At 42.1% G+C, this 23,570-nt stretch overlaps 1 non-coding gene across 1 annotated transcript; it reads left to right on the forward strand.

The window, feature by feature from the left end:
• Positions 1–23,075: 23,075 nt before the first annotated feature.
• Positions 23,076–23,208, forward strand: LOC114815815. The gene has a single exon (XR_003763617.1). It is a non-coding gene; the product is annotated as a small nucleolar RNA SNORA7 (small nucleolar RNA).
• Positions 23,209–23,570: the final 362 nt, after the last annotated feature.

Raw genomic sequence — 23,570 nt, forward strand, 5'->3', positions numbered from 1 at the left:
TCTCAAAGAAGGTTTTCTGCTCATTATTTCTCTCATTATTTGACAGTTTCTCTATTCTTCAGACAGAAGTCTCTTGTCTGCCTTTAGGGGATCAGTTTTTCTGTCCATCTTTGTGCACCTCAGATCCTCTACTGTTTCTAGAAATAACAGCAGACATCATTCCTCTCGATACTGAGCTGACGAGGGTAGCCCTAGGGGCTACTGAATGTTATCTTTTCTTCTTCATTAAAACTCTGAATCGTCGATGATCCAAGGACCAAAGGATAAGGGAGGTTCCGGGAACCAGGAAAAGTGATTCACAGAAGAGGGGGAAGATGGGATCCCGAGGGTGAACTTAGATGGTGAGCCCTATCTGGGACAGGGACCTGATTATCTTGTATCTGCCCCAGGCACATAGTAAGCAGTTTTGATGGTATTTGTTAAGCACTTACTATGTACCAGGCACTGTACTGAGTGCTAACAAGTACCTTAAATATATCCAGGGCCAGGAACCCTAGACGCAAAGACGCACCCTAGAAAAATTATAGAAAAACCAAATGGTTAGCATACCTGCAATTTCCTTTAGTGACTGTCTCCCCCATTAGACTGTAAGTTCTTTCTGTGCTCTTTCTTTTACGCCATGCTGCTTCTCTCATAATGATTTGGTGATATGATTCCTGCACGCATCTACGTATTCATCTTTCCTTCTTCTGCCTATCGGTAAATGATTTTCAATCGCTGGTGTTTACTGAGTCCTTCCTGGGTGCTGAGCACTGTATTAAGTGCTTGAGAAGCAGCATGGCTTAGTGGAAAGAGCATGGGTTGGAGAGTCAGAGGAGGGGGGGGTCTAATCCTGGCTCCTCCATTTAATAATGCTGATCTTTGTTAAGCGCTTATTATGTGCAAAGCACTGTGCTAAGCGCTGGGGGGGGTACAAGGGGATCAGGTTGTTCCACGTGGGGCTCACGGTCTTAATACCCATTTTACAGATGAGGGAACTGAGGCCCAGAGAAGTTAAGTGACTTGCTCAAAGTCACACAGCTGACAAGCGGCAGAGCTGGGATTCGAACCCATGACCTCTGACTCCCCAGCCCGGGCTCTTTCCACTGAGCCACACTGCTTCTCCATTTGTCTGCTGTGTGACCTTGGGCAAGCCACTTCATTTCTCTGTGCCTCAATTACTTCATCTGTAAAATGGGGGTTAAGACTGTGAGTCCCACGTGGAACAACCTGATTACTTTGTATCTACCCCAGCGCTTAAAACAGGACTTGGCACATAGTAAGCACTTAACAAATACCATCATCATCATCAACAATAAAACAGAGTTAGTAGACCTGTTCCCTGCCCACAAGGAACTTACAGTCTAGGTGGGGAGAGGGACATTATAATTAATTATGGATACATGCTGTGAGGCTTAGGCAAGGGTTCTTAAAGGGTACAGATCTAAGTGTAGAGGTGATTCAGAACAGAGAGGGAGGAATGGAAATGAGGACTTAGTTGGGGTAGGCCTCTTGGAAGAGATGTGATTTTAATGAGACTTTGAAGGTGGGAAGTGTGTTCTGAGGTGTAGGAAGGGGAAGGGATTTCCAGACGAGAGGAAGGAGATGAAGAGGGAATTGATGGTGAGAAAGGAGAGATGGAGTGACTGAATGGGTAGGGTGACGTTAGGAGGAGCAAAGTATGAAGGCTTCCCCCACTAGACTGTAAGCTCGTTGTGGGCAGGGAATGTCACAGTATATAGTCGTGTTGTACTTTCCCAAGCGCTTAGTACACTGCTCCGCACACAGTAAGCACTCAATAAATACGATCGAATGAATGAATGGAAATCAGGGAGTAAATCAGGGAGAAATCAGGGAGAGACCAAGTTGGTTGAGAGCCCTAAAGTCTATGGTAAGGATTTCTGTTTCTGTCTAACTCAATGGTACTCTTCCTAGTTTGAATACATTACTCTGCAATCAGTAGGTGTCCAATAAATGCTACTCACTGGAAATAGGTGTTAGTGAAAGGAGCCGAAACTTGAAAGTCAGAAGACCTGGCTTCTGTCATCACTTCTTGCCTGCTCTGTGACCTTGGGCAAGTCACTTAACATCTCTGCACCTCCATTTTCTGTGATGGGGATAAAATACTTCTCTCTCTCCTCCCTCTTAGCCTGTGGATCAGGGACTGTGTCCAAATGGATTATTTTGTGTCTGCCAATTAATTGATCAATAGATGGTGTTTACTGAGCACGTAGTGTGCAGAGAGCACTGTACTAAATATTTGGGGAAGTACACTATAACAGGGTTTGTAGAAGCTGTCCCTACCCACAGGGAGCTTACAGTCAATCTGGGGAGGCTGACATCATAGTAACCTACAATGAGGGGAAATAGTAGAGAAAAAGGATATTTACATTAAGGTCTGTAGAGCTGGGTTGAGAATCAAAGTGTAGCTTGGCATAGTGAATAGAGCATGGTCCTGGGAGCCAGAAGGTCATGGGTTCTAATCCTGGCTCTGCCACTTGGCTGTGTGACCTTGGGTAAATCACTTGACATCTCTGTGCCTCAATTACCTCATCTGTAAAATAGAGATTAAGAGTGAGCCCTTTGTGGGACAGGGACTGTGTCCTACCTGATCGACTTGTATCTACCCCCAGTGTTTAGAACAGTGCTTGGTACATAGTTGGCACTTAACAAGTACCACTATTAAAGTCAACGGTGAGGGGAGGACGAATAAGAGAAATGAGGGCTAGTCAGGGATAGCCTCTTGAAGGAGATGTCATTTTACCAGTCAACCAATCAATGGTATTTATTGAGTGCTTGCTGTGTGCAGAGCACTGTACTAAGCGCTTGGGAAATTACAATAGAACAGTGTTGGTAGACACATTCCCTGCTCACGATGTTTAACATAGTGCTTGGCCTATGACAGGCACTTACTAAATATCATTGTGCATATGACTGTTTATTGATCGATAGCCATTCATAATTTGTTGCTCTATAATCATTGCTAAATATCTGAAGGGGGACTTGTGTTTCTTTGGAATTTGGACCCCTTTTCTACAAGTTATCTCCTCGACTGTTCTTCTTTGTTCCAGAAAATCTCTTTTGGTTCCCCTTGCTCAGGAAACTCTTCTTACAGTTTTAGCACTTTTTACCCTATTCCCAGTCCTTGTGCTCTTATGACCTCTAGGCTGTCAGCTCATTGGGCTCAGCGAATCTGTCTACCAGTTCTGTTGAATTGTAATAATAATGTTGGTATATGTTAAGCCCTTACTATATGCAGAGCACTGGAGTAGATACAGGGTAATCAGGTTGTCCCACATGAGGCTCACAGTCTTAATCCCCATTTTACAGATGAGGTAACTGAGGCACAGAGAAGTTAATAATAATAATAATAATAATAATAATGTTGGTATTTGTTAAACGCTTACTATGTGCAGAGCACTGTTCTAAGTGCTGGGGAGATACAGGGTAATCAGGTTGTCCCACGTGAGGCTCACAGTTAATCCCCATTTTACAAATGAGGGAACTGAGGCACAGAGAAGTTAAATGACTTGCCCACAGTCCCAAAGCTGACAAGTGGCAGAGCCGGGGTTCAAAGCCATGACCTCTGACTCCCAAGCCCGTGCTCTTTCCACTGAGCCACGCTGCTTCTCCTAAGCATTTAGTGGGTGCTCTATACAAAGTAGGCGCTCAACAAATACCATTGACGATGAATGCCCTAGGTAAGGGGACCTGCATGATCTTGGGCAGGTCACTTAACTTCTCTCTGCCTCAGTTACCTCATCTGTAAAATGGGGATTAAGAGTGTGAGCTCCATGTGGGACAGGGTCTGTGTCCAACTTGGTTGGCTTGTAGCTACCCCACACTTTGAACAATGTTTGACAATGTAAGTGCTTAACAAGTACCATAATAATAATTATCATTATCATTACTACTAAGTTCTCCTTGCCTCAGTTCCTTCAACTGTAAAATAAAGACTAAATCCTACTCCCTCCTATCTAAAGTGTGAGCCCTATGTGGGGGATGGACTGTGTCCAGCCTGATAACCTTGTATTTACCACAGCTCTTAGACCAGTGCTTGGCACATAGTAAGCACTTACATACTACTATTATTATTATTGGAAATCGGTATTAGGTGTTCCTTCAAAGGATCATATCTTTGTTCAGAGGATAGCGTGCCTACTTTTATCTTGGTCCTTCGTTCATTCAGTCATATTTATTGAGTGCTTACTGTGTGCAGAGCACTGTACTAAGTGCTTGACCTTCCTAAACTGATCACTACACATCATTCATCTCAGCGGAGAGGAATCCATGCGTGAGTGGGAATGAAAAGACCCATGTGTGACTGACACTCCTTTCTACACTGTAAATTGAAAGAGAGTTCTTTGTGGCTCTAAGGGATGTGGGCAAAGCCTATCATTGTTTGTGGTTCAGTCTCTCGGTTTCTAGATCTACTTGACTCCTTTTTTCATCATGGCACAGGAAATTAATCTCTCCACAGCTCTTGATTCCCAGCCTTCCCCAGCTACGCCACAGGGCTTCGGTTCGGCCTCAACGGGTCAGTCTCTTCTCATCGGAGTCTTCCTATTTCACTTCCCTGGGTCGGTGGTAGACCCACTGCCCCATCAGTGAGATCAGAACCATACACCCAGTCAATCGATCAATCAGTCAGTGGTATTTATTGAGCGCTTACTATTTGCGGAGCAATATTCTAAGAGTTTGGGAGAATACAAGAGAATTAGCAAACACATTCCAGCCCATAATGCGCTTACAGTCTAGAAGGGGAGACAGACATTAATATGAATAAATAATTTATAACAAATTTAAAGATATATACCTAAGTGCTTTGGCGTTGTGGGTGGGGCGATTATCAAATGTATGTGAAATGGACCACAAACTGAATGAAATTCTCTCTGTTATTCTGTCAAACAAATACTTGGTGTCCTGTGGATGGGTTGCAGTCTCAATATTTCAGATTTTAAATTGTTATTTTTTAACAATGCAGTCAGTCATATTGTCAACCAAATGTGAGTTGTGAAATTCTCTTCATTGGCACATGAATTAATGACATCTGTCCTACTCAATAATGACTGAGAGACAGGAGGTTCAGAAGCTGTTATTCATCAAGGCAGTGCCTGGAAACTTCATGGGTGGGGAATATCAGAGCAGCCAGCAACTGTATAATAATAATAATAATATTTGTTAGCTCTTACTATGGGTCAAGTACTGGGGTAGATACAAGGTAATCAGGTCAAACACAATCCCTGTCCCACATGGGGGTCATAGTCCTAGGGGGAGGTTTAAACTGGTACTGAATCCTCATTTTATAAATGAGGAAACTGAGACCCAGAGAAGTGACTTGTCCAAAGTCCCACAGCAGACAACTGGCAGAGCTGACATTAGAACCCAGATCTGCTGGTTTTCAGTCCCATGCTCTTTTTACTAGGCCACACTGCTCCTCGATATGAACATTAATAACTCTGTCCGACAGCAATAACTGGATAAATCCTATAGCACGTTATGGGCAGGGAATGTGTCTGTTTATTGTTGTATTGTATTCTCCCAAGCGCTTAGCACAGTGCTCTGAAAACAGTCACTGCTCAATAAATTTGACTGACACACACATATACACACACACTCAAGTGAGGAATGAAAAGCAGAACACCAGCTGACATTGCGTGACAGGAAGCTACATCAGTTGGCTGGAAGATATAGGCCATGTTTCCTAATCCAGACAGAAGAGTCGCAACCGAGTAGGCCTAGAGTCAAACTGATGAGAAAATTGGAAAGCCCCTGAAAGGGAGATGTTGTGTCCTAGTGGAAAGACAGCCTGATCGGGAACCAGAAGATTTAGACTTGAATCCCAACTCTGCCACTGGCCTATAATTTGACCTTGGTAAAGTCACTTAGCTTCTCTGTGCTTACGTAAACAAGAAATTCCCAATAGCTGTAGCAGGGTGAGTAGGGAATCAATCAAGCAATGGCATTTATTGAGTATATACTGCATTCAGAGAACCATACTAAACGCTTCAGAGACTGCAATAGAATAAGGAGACATGAACCCTGCCAACAAGTAATTTACAATCAGTGGCATTTCTTTAACACTTACCGAGTGCTGTTCTAAGCACTTGGGAGAGTACAGTAAGTAGACACAATCCCTTCCCTCAAGAAGCTCCCAATCTAGTACAGTATGGCCTAATGGAAAGAGCACAGGCCTGGGAAACAGAAGACCCCAGTTCTAACCCCATCTCCATTACTTGTCTGCTGTGTTGCCTTAGCCAAATCACAAAACTTCTCCGTTCCTCCGTTTCCTCAGCTTAAGGATGAAGATGAAATATGTGCTCTCCTTCCCTCTTAAACTGAGAGCCCTGTATGGAGGAGGAACTGTGTCTGATCTATTCATTTTGTATCTATTCCAGAAGTTAGGACAGTGCTTAACATATAGTAAGTGCCCAGTTAATACCACTGTTTTTATACGTACATAAGTTGTGACATTTCTGAGACTGAATTGCACTGAGGAAAGGTGCTATTCTTCAGACTTTGTTTTTCTTCTTTTGATTACTTCCTTTGGACTTCCTCTCCCTCAATCTGATTATCCTATATCTGGTCCACACTGCTTAGTATAGTGCTTGTCTCAAGTAAGCGTTTCACGAATATCATTATTATTATTGTTATTATTATTATTTAGCTTGTCCTCTAGACTGTAAGCTTGTCGTGGACAGGGAATGTGTCTGTTTATTGTACTGTACTTTCCCAAGCGTTTAGTACAGTGCTCTGCACACAGTAAGCGCTCAAGAGATACAATTGAATGAATTGAATGACTAGTAGCAGTAATAGTAGAAAACCGTTGGCAGCTTCTGTTGATCTTCAGTCCTGAAGTTTCCAGTGTCTGCCCCAGAGAACAATTGCTTCTGAACTTCCCTCCTCATTTTCTTCGCGCTGGGACGCTTTGACTTCCTTCTGCTCTGATTCTGACAACTTCCTCCTCTTACTGATTGTATCCATCCTCCCCATCTGCTGCCTCCATTTGCCAAGCCAACTATCCCTCTCAGCTCTGTGGGATAGGTCCTGAGGGTACCCCTGAAAAGCTGGCACGACCGGTATAAATCTGGCCTCATTCTCTTGCCTATTGCTCTACTCCTCCTTCCCACAGACTTCTCTTTTCCATTGTTTCACAACCTGAGTAAGGAATTGGAGCGTTACCGTGACTCCTGGGAAGCAAAGTGACACATTCGGGACAGCCCAAGTGGGGAATGAAAGTCAAAATTTTCTTCTGGAAGAGAAGGAAACTTGGTTCAGACAATGGCATTCACCCAGTTTTTTGTTTATTTTCTTCATGACCTCATCCTAGCTTTCAGCAAAAAGAAAGCTAGAGCCACTGATTCTCTTGTCATTGCTAATAAACTATTTCTCTCTCCTCTTAACTTCCTTTCAAATCTTTTGTGTCTGCCTGTCTCCTTCTTTAGATTATAAACTTCTTGAGGGTGAGGATTAAGTATTCCCTTCTACTGTGCTCTCTCCAGCACTTAGTATTTATTCATTCAATCGTATTTACTGAGCACTTACTGTGTGCAAAGCGCTTGGGATAATAGAATACAACTGCAAACAGACACTCTTAGTATAGTGCTTGGATTCACTCAGTAGGTGCCAGATAAATACTACTGATTGATTGATTGAACTAACTAGGATGAAATGTGAAGAAATTTTTGTAGCCCATTAGTAATAGCTGTGATAGCTGTCAAGGGTTACTGTGTGTCATGAACTTTACTAAGTGCTGGGGTAGATTAAAAATATGTAGAGATGACACAGTCCCTGGCCCTCACAGGGCTCCTAATAGACAAGGAATGCTTATACCTTCTCTGCTGTATTGAAATAACGATGGTATTTGTTTAGCGCTTACTATGTGCGAAGCACTGTTCTAAGCGCTGGGGTAAATACAAGGTAATCAGGTTGTCCTACGTAGGGGCTCACAATCTTAATCCCCATTTTACAGATGAGGTAACTGAGGCACAGAGAAGTTAAGTGGCCAGCCCAAAGTCACACAGCTGACAAGTGGCAGGTCTGGGATTAGAATCCATGTCCTCTGACTCCCAAGCCCATGCTCTTTCCACTAAGCCATGCAAATGCTTAGTACAGTGCTCTTCACACAGAAAGAGCGCCACAAATACAGTTGATTTATTGATCTAAGAGAGCAGGAGAACAGGAGTTAATCTCCATTATACAGATGAGGACACAGAGACACAGAGAAGGTAACTGACTTGTTCATGGTCACACGGTAGGGAAGAGGCGGAGCCAGCAGTAGAACCCAGGTCTCCCGACTCCAAGTCCATGCTCTCTCCCCAGTAGGACATGCTCTTCTTCAACTGTAAGCTCGTTGTGGGCAGGGAATGAATCTGTTTATTGTTATATTGTACTCTCCCAAGTGCTTAGTACAGTGCTCTGGACATTGTAAGACTTAGCAGTTCAGTCTTATTTATGGAGTTTTTACTCTGTGCAGAGTATCTTTCCATCTGCAGAACGATTGCAGATGGAGGTGGGGCGTTTTGGGGGAGAGGTGTCTGTGGAAATTCTATGGGTCATTAACAACTCAACAGCATAAGACATGAGATTTGTTAAGCGCGTACTATCTGCCAGGTGCTGTTTTAAGCACTGGGGAAGGTACAAGATAATCAGGTTGGACACGATCCCTGTTCCGGTAGGGCTCACAGTCTTAATCCCCATTTTCCCCATTTTACAGATGAGGCCACTGAGGCATAGTTAAATTAAGCTGTTTAAAGTTAGACTGCTGAATGGATCTCCTCGATGGCTCCTCTGCTTCCAGCCTCTTCTCTCCTCAGTCGGCATTCCACATCGCTTCAACAACCGATCAACAATCTTCATCTGCTACTCCTGATCCCAAACCCCACAGCACTTGTGTACCTATCTTTAAATTATATATTATAAATGATTTATTCGTTTATATTAATGTCTGTCTCCACCTCTAGCCTGTTAGTATGATGTGGGCAGGGAACATGTCTGCTAATTCTGTTGCACTGTGCTCCCCCCAATGTTTAGTACAGTGCTCTGCACATAGTAAGAGCTCAAAAAATACCATCAATTGATTGATTGATTGATTGATTGCATACTCTTCATTCCTCCTTTTTTTAATGTTATTTGTTAAGCACTTACTATGTTCCAGGCACTGTACTAAGTGCTGGGGTAGATAAGAAGTCATCGGGTTGGACGTGGACTGGGCATTCCTCATCAGTAAAATGGTGATGAGGATCTGTGAGCCTCATGTCCCACATGGACTACATCTGACCCGATTCCTTTGCATCTACCCCAGTGCCTAGCACAGTGCCCGGAACATAGTAAGTGCTTAACAAATACCTTTAAAAAAAGGAGGTATGGAGAGCATTCATTCATTCAATAGTATTTATTGAACACTTACTATGTGCAGAGCACTGTACTAAGTACTTGGAATGTAAATTCGGCAAAAGATAGAGACAATCACTGCCCAATAATGGGCTCATGCTATCAATCAGTCAATCACTCAATCAGTGAAGCATTTACTAAGTGCAGAGCATTGTACTAAGTGCTTGGGAGAGTCCAATACAATGGAGTTGACAGTGTTTCCTGCCCAGAACAAGCTTACAGTTTAAGAGGGCAGGAAAGACATTAATATATAGAATTTTATAGTGCATAATTTAAAGATATATACTTAAGTCCGGTGGGGTTGAGGGTGGGGTGAATATCAAATACCCAAAAGACATGAACCAGGGCCAAACAATCCTCCCATTGTGTTCTATACAAATAACATAATGAAAACATTCTGTATAGCAAGATTGACTCTGTGTATGTGGCGTGGGGCGGGGGGGTGGTGGTGGTGGTGGTGGTGTGTATACACATAACATTTAGAAACTGCTTTGTCACTTCCAATGAGCAAGCAGTCGAAAGGGCCTTAAGCAAGCAAAACACTGCAAACCCCAGCGAGTGGAGGACGTAGATAACTGAATTATTCATTTGCATTTTCCAAGTGTGGCCAATTTCCACTAAACCAGCACAAATGTCTGTGAATTTAAGGGCCGACTGAGTAATTACTGGGGCTTCAAATGAGTATGAATGGAAAGAGAAACTAATCATTTAGAGTAGGGAGATTTAGCTGCAATTTTATTTAAGAAGACAATCACATATACACAGTTCCCAGAAGCCAGGAGAGAGGTCAACCAATCCAGGCCCCTGCCTCTAGACTGACGAACAAGTAAACTGCCCAAGACTAGTAAGTCTTTATTTTTCCTTTAAGATCTGTGGTAGTGGAAACTCTACAACCTCCCCAAGTTTAATCCCCTGGTAGTCAAGAAGAAATGTCTTGCCTCCTATCAGAATCACACATCCTTTAATTTAAGTTTATTGCCTCCTGTTGGTTCCTCAGTGGAAAAAGAGGAACAACCTCATATATTTACAGACAGTTATTAAATTATGCCTTAGCCTCTCCTCCTCAAAACCATTCCAATTCCTTTAATCTTTTCCATTTTCCCTTCCTCTAAAGTCTGGTTCTTTTCTCTGGCCCCTCTCTAATTACCCTGTACACCTTCTAAAGGCCAGTGATGTAAATTGCCATTGTTCTTGTCTGTCCGTCTCCCCGATTAGACTGCAAGCCCGTCAAACGGCAGGGACTGTCTCTATCTGTTGCTGACTTGTTCATCCCAAGCGCTTAGTACAGTGCTCTGCACATAGTAAGCGCTCAATAAATACTATTGAATGAATGAATGAATGAATAAATTGGGGATCTTTTCAGGGACAACCCCAAACCCTGTCCTTCTTTCTAGGCTCCTGAACTGACATGCCCCGCTTTAAAATCTTAGTCCACATTTATTTTTTTTAATTACATGCTTCACTGTTGACTCATACATAGGCATGAAGCAATCAGGGGAGAGGACTCTTTCTGAATAATAATAATAATGATGATGATACTTTTAATCATTTACTACATGCCAAGCACTGTACTAAGAACTGGGATAATAAATAATGATGGTATTTGTTAAGCGCTCACTATGTGCCAGGCACTATTCTAAGCCCTGGGGTGGAGGTGAGCTAATCAGGTGGGACCCAGTCCCTGTCCCAGATGGGGCTCACAGTTTTAATCCCCAATTTATAGATACAAGATTGTGGGATTCCACATGGGGCTTGCAGCTAAGTAGGAGGATGAACTGGTATTGAATCACCATTTTGCAGATGAGGGAACTGAGGCACGGAGAAATTAAGTGACTTGTCCAAAGTCACACTGCAGGCACGTGGTGGAGCTGGGATTAGAACCCCAGTCCTCTAACTCCCAGATCCATGCCCTTTCCTCAAAGGCCACAATGCTTTCCGAAGAGAATCTTCAGGAAGAGTCCAAACCACTGGGAATTTCTCTAAAGTCAACAGGGTATGAATATCACTAGCATCTTTCTGGTAGTCATTTGAGAAATGTTTACCTAGAAGAATATGTTATTGAGGACAATACAGTCCACCTGGCCGTGATTTTGAATTGTTTGGCAAATTCAGCACAGCATTCTGAATGTACAAAAAGTCTGAAAGAAATTAAGAAATCTAGCAATTCATCAGTGATATTTACTGAGCTCTTACAATGTGCAGAGCACTGTTCCCAGCCCTTGGGAGAGATACAAGAGAGTTGGCATACACATTCCCTGCCCACAAGGTGCTTACAGTCTAGTGATATATCCTACTATATCCAGAAAACTCCATATGGAACAAATAATTTTTTTTTTACACCAGAGAACTGCCTCATCTCCCTGTCCGCAGGGATCATTGTCCACCAACTCTAATGTACTATTCCAAGAGACAAGTTCAGTGCTCTGTATATAAGAAGTGTTCAATGCATTTGATTGATTGATTGACTGAACTTAATACTCAGTAAATTCTGCAATCTTGGAAGTGCACTTCCACTAATAGAAAAACAAAAAAGAAAAGTCCAGCATGATTTCTAACAGGTTGTCTGACAGAGTGAGGTGTCTTTCACTTGCACTCAGGTTAAGGCTCTAGAAAGAGGCTGTTGTGTAATGAGGATGAGGCTGCTGATGGTAATAACTATCATATTTACTGAGCACATTTTCCATGACAAACACTGAATTAAGCACTGGAGTAAATAGCTTGTTATGGGCAAGGACTGTGTCTTTTTTTGTTGTTGAATTGTACTCTCCCAACCGCTCGGTACAGTGTTTTGCATTCAGTAAGCACTGAAGGGACAGTATGGAATACCCATTTTACAGGGGAGGAAACTGAGGAATAGAGAAGTTAGGTGACTTGCCCGAGGTCACGCTTCAAGCAACTGACAGAGCTGGGATTAGAACCCAGGTCCCCTGACTCCCAGGCTCGTGCTCTTTCTACTTCCTCTCAACCTTGTATAGGGTTGTAAGACCTGAATTTATCAGAAAAGGCATATCAATCTTTAGGAGTTGTTCTATTAATATCAGGTATATCAGTCATTGCGGTTTCATGGGACACACCTGAAATTCCCACAGCACTTGGAACAAAGCTTGGTGCTCTGCAAGCGCTTAATACATATCAATAATCAAAATAATTCAACAGGGAATGATCCCAGCAATTGTATCTCTGGGCGCTTGGCTCTTCACCTTGATGTATGTCTCTATATCTGCTACTTCCTATGCAGTCCTGAGAATTATTATCGGGAGGAAAAGTTTGAAATGCTAATGCAGCAAGACAGGAATACACATCCATATCTGTGGCACTTAAATAGTGCAGGGACTTTTTTTCCTGCAGTGACACATTATAACAATGTCAAGGTCTTGAAAGAAGAGCATGACATTAACAAGATGGAAGGCAAACTTAATGGAAATTCCATTGATAAAATGCCATCCTCACAAAGCAAGTAATTGTTCTCTGGCTATTATACTCTTTCCAAAGAAGTGATACATCAGATGCTGGCTCATCTAAGCATAATTCTAAATAATTCTAAGAAGCTGCAAGTTGTATATCACTAAACTGTGGAACATTAAAAGCAACTAACTTGTTCATTAATTATTGTATCTCACTGACAAATGGAGAATTATGACAGGCACTTTCATCTAAAAAAAAATCTCAAGTATAGGTCAACAGATTGCTTTGTTGTCTTGTAAAATGAAGTATTTTCTGCTCTAAAAAAAAACAAAAACCAGCTCTTGCTGCCCCTCTGTGAACTTCATGCTCCAAAAGCCTGGGCTTGGTAGCTTTGAAGCTTGAAAAGAACTTGAATGATTTATCATTGAGACTGAAATTTTCCCAGGCAACCTCAAAGGGTAGGAATATCTGACACCCTACCTCAACCTACAATAATGAATCTTTAGCTACTTCTGTCCTAATCACATACCCATGATGTGTAGGGGAAAGCTGTTTGGAAATGGAAAATAACAGGCATCATGGAAAGTGGCACTTAGGTTATCTTTATTATTATCATTTATGCAAATAATAATAACAGTATTTGGGCTTCATTTCTTCTCCTCTCACTTCCTTCTGCATCACTCTTGTACTTGAATTAGTAGCCTTTATTCACTCCACTCTCAGCCACAGATTACGGATTTATACAAGTGAATATTTATACAAATATTTGGCTATATGCTTATTGACATGTCCGTAATTCATTTATTTGTAATAATGCCTGTCTCTCCCTCTGGACTGTGAGCTCCTTGTAGGCAGGGAATGTGTCTACCAATTCTGTTATATTGTACTCTCCCAAGCATTTAGTAATAATAATAATGATAATAATTATGGTGTTTGTTAAGTGCTTACTGTGTGCCAAGCACTGTTCTAAGCGCTGGGGTAGATGCAGAGTAATCAGGTTGTCCCACATGGGGCTCACACTTTAAATCTCCATTTTACAGATGAGCTAACTGAAGCCCAGAGAAGTTAAGTGACTCGCCCAAGGTCACACATATTGTTAAGGGGCAGAGCCGGGATTAGAACCCATGCTCTCTGCCTCCCAAGCCCGTGCTCTTTCCACTAAGCCATGCTCCTTCTCTACTGTGCTCTGCTCACAGTAAGTACTCAATAAATATGATTGCTGCTCCATGTCATCAAGTTATTTCCACTTTTCTCTGTGGGGAAAGCTGACCCAAATAATCCATATCCAATTAGAATGAAAAGGAAAACATAGGTGTCATGGACAACAGCACAGGTTCAAATAGAATGAAAGAAATGAACACTTAGAATAACCAGTTACCCACCAAAGGTATGAGTTTATCAGGAAGGTGGATACAAGGTGGTACAAGCAGTGAGAGGTCTAGGCTGGTCTAGACTTGTAAAATGATTTGGAGAAATAAAGGTGCCATATGATACTAGGTATTATTATTATATAAGAATTTAGGTACTTACTACTGGACATTTTGCCCAGTAGGCACTCAATAAATACCATTTTGTTATTGTTGTTCATATTATGTTGTTGTTGATGATATTGTTGATGTATTTTTAAAACAAGTTAGGCACATGACTTCCCCCTCCTCCTAAGCCTTCAAGGGATGCCCATCGAGAAGAAACTCCATACTGTCGATTTTAAGGCACTCGATCATTCATTCATTCATTTGTTCAATCCTATTTATTGAGTACTTGTGTGCAGAGCAGTGTACTAAGTGCTTGAGAGAGTACACTATAACAATAAACAGACACAGCTCTCTTCCTCCTACCTGTCCTCTATGATCTCCTACTGCAACCCAACCCACATATTTTCCTCTTCTACCACCAACCTACTCACTGTGCCTCACTCTCATCTATCCTAGCGTAATCCCTAAATCTCAACTTTATAGGATGCCCAAATTGGACTGAAATTGAAAAAAAAAATCACGTATTTTTTTTTCTTCCTAAACAAAGATCATTTTCAGTATATTTGAGGGTTGAAGCTGTCCCCATATGATTTCTATTTCAGTCTTAGGGGGCAAACACTCTCACTCTCTATTTCAATCAATCAATTGATGACATTTATTGAGCACTTACTGTATGCAGAGCACTGTAATGAATGCTTAAGATTATGCAATCAAGTAAATCCTCATAATCTCTGCCCTCAGGAAGCCTATAATCTAGTGGGGGAGTCTATATTACCCCTCAAAAATGATAGGAAACAGCATGATCTAGTGGATAGAGCACAGCACTGGGATTCAGCAGGATTTTGGTTCTAAATCGGGCTCTGCCACTTGTCTGTTGCGTGACCTTGGACAAATCATTTCATTCCTCTGTGCCTCAGTTACTTCATCTGTAAAATGGGGATTAAGACCGTGAGACCCATGTGGGGCAGGGACTGTGTCCAAATGGATTTGCTTGGATCCACCCCAGCACTTAGTACAGTGTCCGGCACATAGTAAACGTTTAAGAAATACCCCAGTTATCATTTTTATCTGAAAAAGAATCTTTGGGAGAGAAGTTAGCATATAGCTGTCATACATGTGGTTCTTCAATTTCCTTAGGTTGAACAGGGAATCAATCCTTCATTCATTCAGTCGTATTTTTGAGCGCTTACTATGTACTAAGCACTTGGAAAGTACAATTCAGCAATAAAGAGAGACAATCCCTGTCCACAACAAGCTTACAGTCTGGAAGCGGGGAGACGGACAACAAAAGAAGTAAATAGGCATCGATAGCATCAATACAAATACATAGAATTATAGATATATACACATCAAAACAAGTGTACACATCAAAATTGTTGCAGAGGGAAAGACAATAATCCGACTAAGGTACATGGATGAACTGAACCCCCAGATCCTCTTTCAAGGAACACTGTACCGGAATGGTGTTTACTAAGAGTCTCATATTTAGTTATGTAAGAAATAAAAAGCAAATTCCCAGCTGCTGCCTCGCTTACTAAAGCCTCCCTTCTGTTCTGAAGGCGGGCTGTGTTCTTTCCCCTGCTAACCTCTGTTAGAGTTCAGACTCTCAGTGCCCAGCAGGGTTGGAAAAAGAACAGTCTGCAGGTCTATGGCGAGGCTCGGAAAGGAGCCCGCTTACCTGGCCAGCATATTGGAAGTGATGGTTTTTTAATAGGGACATCTTACCCATTAAGTAAAGCAAAAAAGGCCATTTAAACCACGAAGTATGAGCTTCCCTCCCTACCCAATCTCTGTAAGTACGGCGCGGTAGCATAGTTAATAAGGACTAAAATTAGATACCCAACCTGAGCAATGCCATTAAGCTGATTGTGTAGAATGTTCAGCAACGGGGCCTCATTTGCATGAAAATAGAGTTAAAAACAACATTACCAAACAATACTGATAATAATATGCAAATCACTGGCAGGCTCTAACAAGACAGGAGGCTTCTTGGGTTCTAGAGAAAGCCAAAGCCCAGACCTAGTAGGGGAAAACAAACCAATGTGATCTATTCTTCGTTGAGGAAAGCAGTATGGCCTCATGGATAAACATGGGCCCGGGAGCCGGAGAACCTGGGTTCTAATCCCGGCTCCAACACTTGCCTGCTGTGTGACTTTGGGCAAGTCACTTTACTTCTCTGGGCCACAGATTTCTCACCTGCAAAATGGGGATTTAATTCATGTTCTTTCTCTCCTTCTTGGACTGTGAGACCCATTAGAGAAGCAGCGTGGCTCAGTGGAAAGAGCCCGGGCTTTGGAGTCAGAGGTCATGGGTTCGAACCCCGGCTCGGCCACTTGTCAGCTGTGTGACTGTGGGCAAGTCACTTCACTTCTCGGTGCCTCAGTTACCTCATATGTAAAATGGAGATTGAGACTGTGAGCCCCACGTGGGACAAGCTGATTCCCCTGTGTCTCCCCCAGCGCTTAGAACAGTGCTCGGCACCTAGTAAGCGCTTAACAAATACCAACATTATTATATAGGGACTGTATCTGACCTGCTTAACTTATATCCACACAAGCACTTATAACAGGGCATGTCACATAGTAAACACTTTGCAAATACCAGAAAAAGAATCAAGACAAACTTCTCTGAACAGCCAAGTGCTGACTGTGGGAAAGGTTATTCTAAAAACATCTCACCACATATCACAGCTAACCAACTACTGAGTTGTATCTACTTCACCCTCATGTTCATTTTTAGGTGGCTTAGGGAATGTCTTCCGCAAAAATGCAAGCTTCTTATTGATACTTCACTGACTGAAGGTGGCTGACAAGGTCGATATCCCATTGTATGAACTACCAGATGGGAGAAAGCTACCAAGCGGTGAGGGTTTTGAGATTTTTAAAAATATCTGTGTCTCTGGGGGTGGCTAACAAATGCTATCACAAGACCTTTTCATGTCCAGACATTATTAGCACTTGAGCATTTTGAGAGCCTTTCATTCAAAAGCCATAGCCAAGCAGTATTGATGCATTAGCCTCCTCACCGACCTTTCTGCCTCCTGCCTCTCTCCTTTCCAGTCCATACTTCATTCTGCTGCCCAAATCATTTTCTGAGATGATGTTTACCACTTCTCTCCACTCCTAAAACCTCCAGTTATTGCCAGTGCCTCTCAACATCAAAAAGAAAGAACTAATGACAATCAGTTTTAAGGCACTTGATCAGTCTTCTCCCTCTTACTTATGCACTCTCCTCTCTCACAACACCCCAGCTCCCACTCTTAGTTCCTCTCAAGCTAATCTATTCACTGTGTCTTGGTTCTTGTTTCTCCTACTTCAGACTTCCGTTCACTCATTCATTCATTCAATCGTATTTATTGAGCTTAGTGGAAAGAGCCTGGGCTTCGTAGTCAGAGGTCATGAGTTCGACTTCCGGCTCTGCCACTTGTCAGCTGAGTGACTGTGGGCAAGTCACTTAACTTCTCTGTGCCTCAGTTACCTAATCTGTAAAATGGGGATTAACTGTGAGCCTCACGTGGGACGACCTGATTACCCTGTATCTCCCCCAGCACTTAGAACAGTGCTCTGAACATAGTAAGCGCTTAACAAATACCAACATTATTATTATTATTACTGCATGCATAGCATTGTAGTAAACTCTCAGGAGAGTACAATACAACAATAAAGACACATATTTCCTGCCCACAGTGAGTTTACAGCCTTGGGGGCAGGGGACTTCTCGCTCACACCCTCCCCACTCTTCCAAGTTAGCTGACATGAACCCTGTCCTCAAGAAGCTTGCTATCTGCATGTCTGCTTGTTCATTAGAACCTGCAATAACTTTGGGAAAGAAGATTAGTATGTGATTCGAGTGATTATAATTACAATTTACAGAATCTCTTACCATGCATGTTTAAAAATAAAGCTCTCCTTAGTTCTGTCTGGAATAAAGGAAGCTAAATGAAAGCTCTTCTGGAAAGCCACCCCCTCCCGTCTCCCCTGATCCAAACACTCACACACACACACACTCCATGCAATAATACCAAGATCATCTTTCTTCACAGAACAGCCATTCTTCACTTATTTGGGATTAGATTAAGGAAGAAAGGAATGCAAGAAGAGTTATTTTTATGAAAACCAAAATTTGTGTATTTTTACAAACCCTCTTTCCCATTTAAATTGAGTTTATGTATCATTGCAGAAAAAAATTTCAATTCTCTTTCTAATGAGGGCAAATATTTTCATTATAGCAAATCTTCTCTCTTTAAAGCAGGGCTTTGGTTTTCTTTAGCAGTGGGGAGGAATTGGCTATCTATTTATGAGGCAGATTTGCATAATGATTTAAGGAAACAGCAGAACAGCAGCTGTATATAAGGTTACGAACAGACAAGCACAACTTTCTCTGCCCTCCGCCTATTTAAAAAAGGTTAATGTAACTTGACCAGATGATGTGCAGAAACATGGTCTCGAAAAGACACTGTGCTTTGAGTCCTTTAGAAATGCAGACATGCCATTATTAGCCAGAATGTTCTATGTGGCATTAGGGATATGTTATCAAATTAGGAATTTAAACTAATAGGCTGATGTCTTAAATCACAACAGGTTTTGAACACAGTGGCAGATAATTAAGCCAAAGATTTCCAGCCAAGGACCATGGAGTTTTGCTAGTCATTTTTATTTACTGAGTACCTACTATGTGCAAAGTACTATACTGAGCACTTGGAGCAATAATAATGATTATTATTATTATGGTATTGGTTAAGTGCTTGTTATCTGCCAAGCATTGTTCTAAGCACTAAGATAGATACAAAGTAATCAGGTTGTCCCAAATGGGGCTCACAGTCTTAATCGCCATTTTACAGATGAGGTAACTGAGGCACAGAGAGGTGAAGTGGTTTGCCCAAGGTCACCCAGCAGACAGGTGACAGAGCCAGGATTAAAACCCACATCCTCTGACTCCAAAGTCCATTCTCCTTCCACTAAGCCACACTGTCTTCAACAGGATTTTACCTAAATCACATTTCTAGAGAGCGCGGGAGGTGGAATCTTTGAATCTCTAAGGTTGATCCTTCAAATTTTGTATTATAAATTATGTATTCATATTAATGTCTGTCTCTCCCTGTAGGGTGTAAGCTCATATGTTTTCCAGCTCTGTTGTACTGTAGTCTCCCAAGCGTTTAGTACAGTGCTCAATACGTAGTCAAAGCTGAATAAATGCTATTGATGACGATGATGATGCTGATGCGATGTAGAACTCAGTAAATATGGCCCCTCCCCCAATCCCTAACCACTTTCCAGGGTCATTGTCTTGATGGGCAGGGAATGTTTCCAATTCCCACCTTCCATGTCAGGTTCTCCACCCACCTCCCATCTGACCTGGCTTCATGGCAATCCTCAGGACCGGGTAATTAATGAGTAGGGGGCATGACTCCACTCATCATACCAACTGGGGAAACAATTACCATCAGTGGTTACCTACAATGCTGATCAGAAAGTGGTCCCTGGCTACCTTCCTCCTCACCCTGCAAGTCCCACTAATCATTGTAAGCAGCATGGCTCAGTGGAAAGAGCACGGGCTTTGGAGTCAGGGCTCATGAGTTCGAATCCCAGCTCTGCCACTTGTCAGCTGTGTGACTGTGGGCAAGTCACTTAACTTCCCTGTGCCTCATTTCCCTCATCTGTAAAATGAGGATTAAGACTGTGAGCCCCACGTGGGACAACCTGATTCCCCTGTGTCTACCCCAGCGCTTAGAACAGTGCTCTGCACATAGTAAGCACTTAACAAATACCAACATTATTATTGTAAGGCTTAAGGCAAGTACTGTTGATCAACAAATGAAGCAGCATGGCGTACTAGATAGAGCACGGGTCTGGGAGTCAGAAGTTCATGGGTTCTAATCCTGACTCTGCCACATGTCTGCTGCATGACCTTGTGCAAGTCACTTTACTTCTCTGTGCCTCAATTACCTCATCTGTAAAATGGGGATTGAGACTGTGAGATCAACATGGGACAGGGACTGTGTCCAACCCAGCACTTAGTACAGTTCTTGAAACATAGTAAACCCTTAACAAATACCATAATTATTGTTATTATTATTATTAGTGTTGGTTAATCCACTGAGTTAGAGGAAAATATTGCCTCACAAAAGTCATTGAGCAACAACCCCTTCGACTAACTCAGATTTTTTTAAATTTTATTTTATTTTTTTAATTGCATGATAGTGAACCCGTTGCTGGGTAGGGATTGTCTCAATTTGTTGCTGAATTGTACTTTCCAAGTGCTCAGTATAGTGCTTAGCACACAGTAAGTGCTCAATAAGTATGATTGAATGAATGAATGAATCATAGTAGGTCTTCATTGTGGACAGGGATCATGCCTACCAACTCTATTATATTGTACTCTCCTAAGGGCTCTGCAGACAGTAGGTGCTCAATAAGTACCAATGATTGATCAATTAATAGTAGTAAGAGTATTCATAAACGTTTGAACTACTGTGAATATGCTTCACGTGGCTACGAAGTAGCCTCAGTAGTTGAGCCACACATCAAAGCATTGAACTGTAAGCTCCTCGAGGTCATGGAATGTGTCTACCAACTCTGTTGAACTGTACTCTCGTGAGCACTTGGTCACAGTGCTCTGCACACTGTTATGGCTGAATAAATACTCCTGATTGAAGAGTAAGCACTTAACAAATGCCACAGTTACTACTGATTGATTGAGCTCTGCTACTCTGAAGTTCTAGCAGAGGAGATTATTTGGAACAATTAGAAGGAAATTAACAATGAATAATCACCACGCTACTCAATAGAAAAGAAATCCAGAGATCCTGGAGTGAAAACACTCCAACCCATTCTGCTCTCTAAGGACAACTGTACAGATATCAGAAAGAAAAATACCAATTGGATGGACATTTTTCAACCTTGAGTTGATTCACCAGTTTTCCAGAAGTTGTTTATCTGAAAATAACTGTCTAAAGAGCACTGTTCCCATATTCCCAAATTTGAAAAAATAGTTTAGTGTCTTCAGTCAGGATCAGATCCCCATAAATCATTGATTTGGTGTTCCTGGTCCTAAAGATGTAATAATAGGTCAATTTTCTCTTCCTTGCTCTCCCTTCAGCTGGGCACAATGAAGATTATTATTATTACTGTTATTATTGATTGTATTTATTGAGAACTTACTGTGTGCAAAGCACTGTACTAAGTGCTTGGGAGACCTCTCAAACTGTACAAGGGAAAGAAGAAATCACTGAGAAACAGTGTGGCCTAGTGCAAAGAGCACAGGCCTGGAAGTCAAGTGAAATGGTCCTAATTTCAGCTCTGCCAGTTGCTAGTTGGGTAACCTTATCCCATTCACTTGACTTCCCTGGGCCTTAGCTTCCTTCTCTGTAAAATGGGAATAAGATAACTGTTCTCCTTCCCACTTGGACTAATTGGGACCAGGCTTTTGTCTGACAATTTATACTGTAAAATGTTAACCAGCCAGCAAATGCTTCATTCATTCATTCAGTTGTATTTGTTGAGCACTTACTGTACGCAGAGCACTTTACTAAGTGTTTGGGAGAGTAGAGTACACCAGTAAACAGACAAATTCCCTGTCCACACAAATGCTACGATTATTGTCATTCACCCCTTCACCCCTTCTCCACTCTTCCAGAATGGATACCCCTGAGGACAAGTTTTGTTCATCATCTACATTTTTCACTTTTTTTCTGGTTATCCATTTCTATCCCTTGTTGAATGTCCTGATTTATTTTTACGGACTTCATTCTGGATGGGATCATTGGTCACCAGGTGCCTGACGTGAATGTCAGTGCTCGGTTATTTCAATCCCATTCTGGAAAAACCTTATCATGGTATGGCCTCTTTAACCACGTGACCTCCAGACATTGTCAGACCAACCCGGTGGAGATGATTGATTGCCGAAGGACAGAGGTTAAGAACTATCCTTCAGTTTTAATATACACAACATCTTCACTTACCTTCTTCCACTCTGGCTTTTCCAGTAACAGATTAATCTATTATGCAGCTTCAATAGAGCTTTGTCCAATTCTTAAACAACGGACCCTTGATTTCCACAAGCCAATCAATAAGATCTTCTGGAAAGACCATAATTATTGCATGTGGAACAAAACTGTTTATTTTCTGGTAACTGTACTATTATTTGTAGTGTAATAAATGAAGTAGGCAATCCCCTGTAAGAATAACAGTTAGAGAATGTACTGTCAAAGCAAGCTCGTAATTCATTCATTCAGCCGTATTTATTGAGCACTTATTGTGTGCAAAGCACTGTATTAAGCACTTGGGAAAGTACAATATAACAAGCTCCTTTTTCTTGGTTTCTTTATCCCTTCTAGGTTTCTCTTCTGTGGCCACTCTTAACTTAGAAAGCTTGAACTAAATTGTTGTGGGTCATTTGAACTCAGTCTTCTGCCATGAAACCCTGGGAGCACAAAAAAAAGAGAGAGAGACAGAGAGGAAGTCTCATTCTCATGAGACATAAAATGAAGCAAAAGCCATTCTTTGGTGACTATGAAGGGAGAGAGGTTTTCGAAAGAAAACGCTGCTTCCCTGATCTACAGGAAGAGAAAGCCGATAACCAACAACCGTGGAGAGGAGACTTTTAATATTGAAGGTTCCGCTTCTGTCTGTATGAAAAGGTTATCTGCCATCTGTTGGAATGAGAGAGGACCCTTTGTGATGGGAAGTTGAACCAAGATGGGAGACTGAATGTCAGGACTGGATTGTTAAGTAGGATCTAACAGCCAGTTGCATTTGATTCTCTGAGACCTGATGGGAGTCACCAGGAAGTTCTGAAATAAATGGACGATGGTAGAACTGTACTCTCCTCTCAGGATGGCACCTGGAGAGTTTCCAGTCCTCTACCAGTCTCTGCTTTGGGAGGGAGAGTCAAGCAGAGGCCTTTCTATTCCAGGCTTTGGCAGTGGCTGGTGAGTGGAAGGCATTCTGCTACAAGTCAAAACTCCCCTGTGCTGGGCAGCAGCTGCATGGGAGAGAGTCGAGGGCGGAGACTTGAGTTTACTGCATGGAAGAAGGCAATGGTAGGCCGCTTCTCTACTTTTACTAAGAAAACTCTCTGGATCCACTTCCAGAACAATTGCAGATGGAGAGTGGGGCTGTCTGGGAGAGATTTGTCCATTGAGTTGTTATGGGTCGGAGACAACTCGACGGTATAAGAAAAAAACTGTACCACGAGCATTTTTTTTCCATATTTGCTATGTGCTTACTATGTGCCAGGAACTTTACTAAGCGCTGGAGTAGATATAAGCTATTTGGGTTGGACAGAGTCCATGCCCTACGTGGAGCTCATAATCTTAGC

This window comes from Ornithorhynchus anatinus, chromosome 12 (assembly GCF_004115215.2).
Source record: "Ornithorhynchus anatinus isolate Pmale09 chromosome 12, mOrnAna1.pri.v4, whole genome shotgun sequence".
In the NCBI taxonomy this organism is placed as follows: Eukaryota; Metazoa; Chordata; class Mammalia; order Monotremata; family Ornithorhynchidae; genus Ornithorhynchus; species Ornithorhynchus anatinus.